This window comes from Taudactylus pleione, unplaced genomic scaffold (genome assembly GCF_031769625.1).
Source record: "Taudactylus pleione unplaced genomic scaffold, aTauple2 ptg000627l, whole genome shotgun sequence".
NCBI classification, from domain to species: Eukaryota; Metazoa; Chordata; class Amphibia; order Anura; family Myobatrachidae; genus Taudactylus; species Taudactylus pleione.
The window spans coordinates 3,936,334-3,945,691 of NW_028285029.1; positions in this window are offsets into that span (position 1 = coordinate 3,936,334).

Here is a 9,358-nt window from a genome sequence, read left to right on the forward strand (position 1 = left end):
CATGGGAAAAAAACAATTCCTCTTAATATGGTCTGATTTTCTGTAATATAATAAAAAAATGTAAAAGGAATAAATGCAAAAGTAACTTATTTTGCTTATATGCTAATCCATACACTGCATGAGCTGCATGCATAGCTGCATGCATATCTGTACACATACATCTATCCTCAAATTGTGGCAGATAGCTCCATATGGCACACCATGGACTTTGCAACTTTTGCAGCACAAACCATCCTGCTAGAGACAATACAGGGGTATACTGAATATTGATGCTGGCATTTCATTTTTTGTTTCTGTGTGCAGTTAATTTGCTAATGTGGGTAGAAAGGCTATATATGTAATCATAAGAGTTTAGGATAAGATTTTCTTGAACTTAAAGTTTTATTATTATCCCCTGTCTCACAAAATTATTTAATCCATATTATATTTGAAACACGGTGTGAGTTTCATTATTTGTTTATTTCTTCTAAGTAGGGAGTGGTGCTACCTCGCTCACTAAATACAATTTGAATCAAAACCAGAAAAGAACACAGTGAGAGACTTTCAGGGTGCACTCCAGGGCCATCTTGAGAATTAGTTTATACTTAAATTGTAATTATAAAACATAACATTTATTAAGGATTCCATTTAAGATCAAATGTAGTACAATAAAATATAGATAAATAAGAATGTGTGCTTAAAGAAAATAAATATTGTGTGTTGTTAAAATTGAAATAATTAGTTCCACTGAATCACAGTTATATTTACACTTATTGCTCTTATATATTATCTGATGTTATGTATATCTCTTTTATTAGGACAATCTGCAAAAAGGGTTAGGGAACAATGTGTTTGTTTGGGATCTTGGTAATCCTTTTTATTTTATCAATACATAAAAGAGGTATCACGTCCCTTCTATCCCACTCTATATCTACTTTATTGGATGTTATATAATGATCTTTGTGCACGCTATTGCATACATATTCACTGTGCATGTGTAGCACCTATACTGTGATTCAGCAGTCTGAATTGACTACTGCCGATACGTATTTCGCTGGATATCCGGCTTCTTCAGGGGCCTGAAGAAGCTGGATATATCTGGGGAAATACGCATCAGGAGTAGTAATTTCAGACTGCTGAATCACAGTATAGGTGGTCCACAAACACAGTGAATATGTATGCAATAGCGCACATAACAGTGCAAGAGTCCTGATTACACAGGACTCCAGATAGAACAATAACAGGCAGTCAGACCCATAGTGGATAAGTTAGGATCCACCTGAATGTGTATACACCAGTGCGTGTAATAAGCATGTGAGCCCTGATTTCAAGGCACTCCAGACAAGTGGTAACAGGTAGTCAGACCCGCAGTGGACTATTTAAGATCCACGAGGCTATACAATCACACAGTGACAACTATTGAGAATAGAAAAGAGGAACAGCTATGGAATGGAGTGGAGATTCTACACTCTATTATCCACATCCTTTTAAATAAACTTAGCTGTTGGAGATTAAGATGGGGATAACAACATACAGAGTGGAGACCCTGTATAATCACTACAATTGCATTTATTATAAATAAGGGAAATAACAGCGTTGGTATACACCAGTGCATATAACAGCATGTGAGCCCTGATTACAAGGGACTCCAGACAAGTGGTAATGGGCAGTCATACCGGCAGTGGACAATTTATGATCCACGAGGCTATACAATCACACAGTGACAACTACTGAGAATAGAAAATAGGTACAGCTACGGAGCGGCATGGAGATTCTACACTCTAATATCCACATCCATTCAAATAAACATTGCTGTTGGAGATTAAGACTGGATAACAATATACAGAGTGAAGATCCCACATAATCACTCAGTATAATAATTGCATTTATTATAAATAAGGGAAACAGTGATCATTTTATAACATCCAATAAAGTAGATATCCAGTGGGATAGAAGGGACGTGATACCTCTTATGTATTGATAAAAAAAGAATTACCAAGATCCCAAAAAAACACATTGTTCCCTAACCCTCTCTCCCCCCTCTCTAAATCCCTACCTATTATGAAATAGCCAGAAAGGAAAAAATAACAATAACTTTAACTTTGGACTAGAGCAAAATTGAAGCAATAAAGAAACCTTACAATGTTGCAAATGCTCTTTTACTACTTGAGAATAGATGAATCTGTTTTCGGAGGACAAAAACTGTATAATTATACTGATTAACTGCTTTAATAATATACTAATAAATTCTATTTGAATTTATGAGTATGCAGAATACTAAATATTTTTGCAGATTGTCCTAATAAAAGAGATATACAGAACATCAGATAATATATAAGAGCAATAAGTGTAAATATAACTGTGATTCAGCGGAACAAATTATTTCATTTTTAACAACATACATTATTTCTTTTCTTTAAGTACACATTCTTATTTATCTATATTTTATTGTACTACATGTGACCTTAAATTGAATCATTAATAAACGTTATGTTTTATCATTACAATGTAAGTACAAACTAACTTTCAAGATGGCCCTGCAGTTCACCTTGAAAGTCTCACACTCTGTTCTTTTCTGGTTTTGATTAAAAAGACTTTATACCATTTTTTTGTAACAAAAATTATAAATCCTAAGTACTTTGGACACTACAGGCAATCATGTAGGTAGCTGCCATGTGAATAAGATGAAAATTCATGGGAAAGTTTTAAAGTTTGGGAATTGCTATCAGTGGCTGAACATCTAAAGCTGGCCATACACCAGACCAGCTTTCCTCCAACCATCCAACTGACAAACCATCCAACTTGCCTGTCCAACTAAAACAGTTCTGCAAATGGGATGCCACCAGGACGACAGTGGACGGGATGAAAGACGTCATTGTACTGATGCCGGAATCCCTACGGTATACAATCGGGAAAGCCAGCTGCCAGAATCCCGACAGCTGGCTTTCCGACTGCATTATCCCGGCGAGGGATAAATGACCAGGTGTCTATATCTAGATGCCTGTCATTTCCCCGGCACCAGGAGACTGGCACCTGGCATATAGATTTAAGGGATGCCAGGCGCCCCAATTGGACAGCTGCAGGGGGAAGGGTTATGTTTAGGGCACCCAAGGGGGACTTAAGGTTAGGCACCCCCCTGGGAGGGTTAGGGTTAGGATAGGGGGAGGGAGGGTTAGGGTTAGGCACCCCCTCGGGGGACTTAGGTTTTGGCAGCAGGGAAGGGGGGGTTAGGGTTAGGCACTTGGAGGGGGAATTAGGATTACGCACTTGGGGGGAGGTTAGGGTTAGGCACCCCTAAGGAAGGTTAGGGTTAGGGGGTTAGGTTAGTTTATACGTACCTTAGTAACTATTGGGATTTCCAGTGCTGTTGGGTTCCGCTGCTGGGAACTCTGCTTTTGTCGGCCAGGTGCTGCCGGGAATTGAACCACCGGACATGCGGCCTGCGGTATTTCATAACAATTCATTCTCTACACCTGTCATAAAGCAGATGCTACCATTCTAAGGAGATTAAGATACCAAAATTGGCATCATGGGCATCGTAAATAGTTGGGTTATAGCCCATATACACGGGATGATCAGACAATGATCAGATATCATTGTCTGATCATCCTGCTGTTTGATATCGAACATCCAGTATATGGACAAACTACAAATTACTATAATGACCCACGATGAATGATCGCGGGCCCCTATAGTAACCAGGCTAACCTGGTCGATATCGACCAACCCTGCCCATGCATCATCCATAGTTTGGGTATTGAAAGGGCCCCACAACAGGACTATATGAACGATAATCATATGAACAATATAATTATCATTCATATTGTTCAGCAAGGTTGTACTTTGTGTATGCACCATTAAGGTTTGGCCAGTGTAGGGGGTGTTAGGTTTAGGGACCTTCTAGGGTGGGTTAGGGTTATGCATTGACTAGGGAGGGTTAGTTTTATGCTGAAGGGAGGGAGGATTAGGGTTAGGCACCACCGTGTGGGAGTTTAGGGTTAGGCATCACCTGGAAAGGGTTGTGTGGGAAGGGGGGATAGGTTTAGGCACCATCAGGGGGATAGTTAGGCTACTTACTGGTCCCTGTCAAGATCCTGAACATCGGGATGCCACTTTCAGTCTTCTTATCACTGTCATCCCAACTGTTGGTCAATTATATGTATCCCATGCCCACCTCTAACCAACTTTTCATCTGGCCAGCCAACTTCTGTCCAAATTGTGATGTCATAGAAGTAGGCAGACAGCATCTGCCTACTTCAGCATGTTTTAAATATATATTTGAATAAATAAATACTTGTTTGTTAAAAAAATTATTTGTCGGTACAGTATGTGTAGTTGTTTATACATTTTAAACTCAGGGCCCTATTTACCCCTTAACTGGCTAATATGTTTTCCCAAAATTTTAAATTTTGTTTATTATATGTTAATAGGTAGTATTTTATCCTAATTCAGTAAACTATTTTGATCAAATTTGCAGTTAATAATTTAAAGGAATTGTTAGCTTTGGGAAATTGTTTGGAAAAAATATGGTGATATAGGTATAGTATATGCATTATTTGGGCAAAAGTATTCAGACTCCTGACCATTACATCAACAGGGACTGTAATGACATTGTGTTTAAATAAATGTACTTTAACATGAAGTTGGTCCTCTTATCCATCTTTAACAGCATCCACTCTTCTTGAAAGGCTTTCCACAAGATTTTAGAGAGTTTTTCTGGGAATTTGTGCCCATTCATTTTAGAGAGCATTTATGAGGTCAGGCACTGATGTTGGATAAGAAGGCCTGACTCACAATCTCCATTCCAAGTCACCCCAAAGGTGCTCAATGGGGTTGAAGTCAGGGCCAGTCAAGTTCTTCCACATCAACCTCATCAAACCATGTCTTTATAGTCCTTGTTTTGTTCATTAGGGCACAGTCATGCTGGGATAGAAAAAGGCCTTCCCCAATCTGTTGCCACAAATTTGGAAGCATAGCATTGCCCTTCAAAGGAAATAAGGGGCCTAGCCCAAACCCTGAAAAACAGCCCCATACCATTATTGATCCTCCACCAAACCTCATAGTTGGCACAATGCAGTCAGGCAGATAAAGTTCACCCGGCATCCACCAAACCCAGTCTTGCCCATCTGACTGGCAAACAGAGAAGGCTGATTCATTACTCCACAGTACATGTTTCCACTGCTCCACCTATCCAGTGTCAGCGTGCTTTACACCACTCCATCAGACACATTGCATTGGACTTGGTGATGTGAGGCTTGCATGCAGCTGCTCAGTCATTGAAAACCCTTTCCATTAAGCTCCTGCCAAACATTTTTTTTTGCTTACATTAATATCAGATAAAGTTTGGAACTCTTCAGCTATGGAATCAGCAGAGTGTTAGTGACTTTTATGCACCATGCACCTTTGCAGTCGCTGACCACACTCTGTGATTTTACATGGTCTTTTGCTTCATGGCTGAGTTTCTGTTGTTCCTAAATGCTACCAATTTCTAATAATATCATGTACAGTTGACTGTGGAATATCCAGCATAGATGAAATTTCACAAACCATCTTATTGCAAAGGTGGCATCCTATCATAGTACCACGCTTCCTATCACTGTACCATGATTCCTATCACAGTACCATGCTTCCTATCACTGTACCATGCTTCCTATCACAGTACCACTCTTGAAGTCAATGAGCTCTTTAGAATGACCCATTTTGTATCACAAATGTTTGCAAATGGAGATTGCATGGCTAGGTGCTTGATTTTATTCACATATAGCAACAGGCCTGATTGGAACACCTCAATTCAATAATTAACAGGTGTCGCCAAATACTTTCGTCCATATAGTGTATTTACTAATATACATATATCAGAAGAAAAAAAATTAACTCTATAAAATAAAGGTTGCAAGGGAGAATTGTGGGGCAATATAGTATATAGGCCTACAAAGTATTATACACTATATATCGGCTCACAGTATGTAAGGCACTATATGAGCCTGATTCAGAAATGGACAGTAATGCAAAGAATTAAAAAGCAATAGATCTAAAAATTAAAAAGGATAGACAGTTTTAAAACAATGGGTAAGGTGTATATTTTTTGTTTTCTAAGTTGTGTACAGTATTGGGCTCATACTCATCTGATTCAGACTTGGGAATAGAGAGAGATATCTCTCTCAACTGATCATCTTGGTGAAACCATGCTGCACTGCAGGTGGGGCAGATTTAAAATGTGGAGAGAGATTTAGATTTGGGAGGAGTGTTTCCAAACTGACATCTAAATTGTTGAGTAATATTAAAGCTGTGCAGTATTTGTGGGCTACATGCAAAAGCAGCCAGTATTTACCCCACATGTACAAAAATGTATGTATTTACACCCCTTGCATTGCAATATGGTTTGTTCAGGTTCATAGTTGAGAGAGATATCTCACTCTACTCCCAAGTCTGAATCAGGTCCATATAAAAAAGAGAGGTGTAATTGTATAATGAACTTTTCTTTGGGAAGTTAATTTGTTAAAATGTCTTATTTTATCTCTTAAAATGTTTTTTCTTTTCATTTTTTATTATTATTTTTCTAATTAAGTTTTTTTTTTTTAATCCAATATCCACTTTTAGAAAAATTAGTTAAATAGTTAGTCCTTTAACTAGAAGTCTGGTTAATTCCACTACATATCTCATCACTGGGTAATGTTTGATGCCCAGTATGCCATATGCAAAAGGAACAATTCTTCCAACAACCAGTCTGGGATGATATCCTTATTTCACCATTTCATCTATTAATAAATAATTATTTTATTAGTGTTTGTAGCATATAGAGGATGTGGAGAATCTATTGATAGAGATCAGAGAAAGAAAAAAAAGTAATTTCACTATAAGACAAAAATACCATAATGGACATTGAACACCCTAAAGAACTCCATCCGAATCCTTAATTAGGGCCAGATTTCAAGATGGATGGTAATGCAATAACAACTGCATACTCTCATGGATTGCAGTTACTAAAATTTTCTAATGCCCTCCAAAGCTTAACCGAGCATTCACTGATGCCTTCTCATATCTGTACGATGACGTGCAACAGCATTAACATCTGTACCAATGATGCACATCAAGCCTAAGTCAAGTCTGACCAGCCGCAAACACCGCAGCTCTCCTGACATGCAGAGAGGTCTCAAGCAGCACAGGAGATTGCAGTGGTTTATTTATTTACACCCATATAATGGCATTTAAATGGTCAGATATGCCGGTGTAAATCTAACCACCCCTGTTACCACCCCCAAACACTCAATACTTGTAACTCACTTTGCAATTGGGTCTCCTGTGTATCTGTGGTCGCAATGCAATCGCTGTGTGTGCATAGTGTGGAATTCACACATACGCATTAGACAACAGTTGCTCAATCTGTGTAAATACAGTATCACCACTCTCTCTGTCTCTGAATCAGGCCCTATTGTCACTCAGGGTAACAGGAGAGATGGTGTCATGTGTGTCCAGGTGACGATAGATGGTGTCAGGTACTATATGGGCACTCAGGGTGACATGGAAAAGAAATCAAGTACTATATGGGTGTGCAACATGTTAAGCAGAGAGTGTCATGGCCATGCATTACACAGGTGCACAGGTTGACTGGCAGTATGGTGGGAATGCTTTGGGCAATCAGCTCACTCCCCATCTCTGACTGCAGCTTCCCCCTCATTCCCTGGAAAATGGTTTAAACTACAAAAAATAATATTAATTCTAGAAAAAAAATATTTACATCATTCCAAAAATATTACCCTTGCACCAAGTTACCTGCACTCTAACCACTAGCCTACCACACCAGCTCATATATTTTATTTTACTAAAAAACTGGAATGGCTCTATTCCTCCATTGCCCACAACATGTGCCAGCATGAGGAAAGGTGTGTGAGAATGGGGCACATACTGTAGATAGAGAAGCCAGGACAAGGTGTTTCCCACTTTTGGGGTGGGAGTGAATAGTCCATAGATGCAGTGCCACATGTACTGGTGGTGGGGGGATTTGGGGGTCAGCACCACTTATATTGGATGGGGGTTAGGGGTTAGTACCAATTGTACTGGGGGAAAGGTCTGTGGAAGTGTGATTGCGGGGGATAGGGGGGGTGATTGCTGGCTGACAGGAGAAACTGAAGGTGCTGCAGAAGGCACCCATCACTCCATCACTGACCAGAGGGGAGTACTACCACCCTGGATCCACCACTGCTATTGCATGTTCCCACTGGCACCTGCGCCACCTTACACCTTCAGCACTGAAGATACGGGACCTGGTGCTGAGAACAAAAGACCCACTACAGCTGGCACTGTACACACGGGCAGGAGAGGGCTGTTTCTTGCCCGAGCAGGGTTCCAAAGGAGGCCTGGCATGTTGCATCACCTCCAACCACACCTCCCCATCTTTATATCCAAACTTAAAGTTCACTTGGCCCTCCTGCTTTCTCCTAAAAGCCTCGTGATAATGATGCCACACATTGCTCTTGGAGTAAATGCACACGCTGTGTATTAGTTGCTTATATATTAGAATTTTTAAGTACTCCCCAGTTTGAGATTCAAGATAATAACCTGTAAATGCATGTATGCCAAACAACCAATTCAAGTAAAAGCGCCTATTTTCCTCAAAGCTTTGTAGGATTACTCTGTAACAGAGAACATATCCACAAAATTCCCTTTTCTTATGTGCTCCTTAATTTTGGACCATATCCCTCTAGTAAGGGCTGTATTTGCACAAAAGACCAAATCACCAGATGCTTCTGCTGAAAGGATATCAGCTGATGCGCTAGACTTTTTGAACTCTTATGCTTCTCTTTCAAATGCTGCGATTAAAGCTTAATAAACTTGCATGTGTTATCTGATGATGATGAGGAAGAATTGCAGGTATCGTCAGAAACTGGGGAGCTATTGCTAAACTGAGGGAAAACTGTATGCTCACTTACATCCGAAGATGAAGGGGCTGGTGCGGACCCCTGCAGATCCAGAACTTGTCCCAGGCTGCCAACTGCATCTTCAATGACCAAAGCATCGGGCCATACAGGGACCAATGAAACATTAGTAACCAAAGGAGCAGCAGCCGCTGAAACCTGTGGACTTGACACCAGCAATTCTATGGAAGGCTGAGGTACAGTAATCATAAGAGGAAGGGGGAAGGGGCATAAGAGTCAGGGGGGCGGGCTTACAAAAAAGTGGGGGTATCTTTGAGCTCCTGGAGCATGCAGGCAATGCCCCAAAGACTGCTGCATGGCCTGCATAAAATTATAAGGCCCCTGGTACAAGCGGAGGGGTTGGGGGAAACCTGTGCTGTAAAGCAAATGCCATGGGAAAAGATGCTTGGGGGAGCATGTGCTGGCTATAACCGTGCAGGGGTGAAAAAGCACTAACTCCTGCA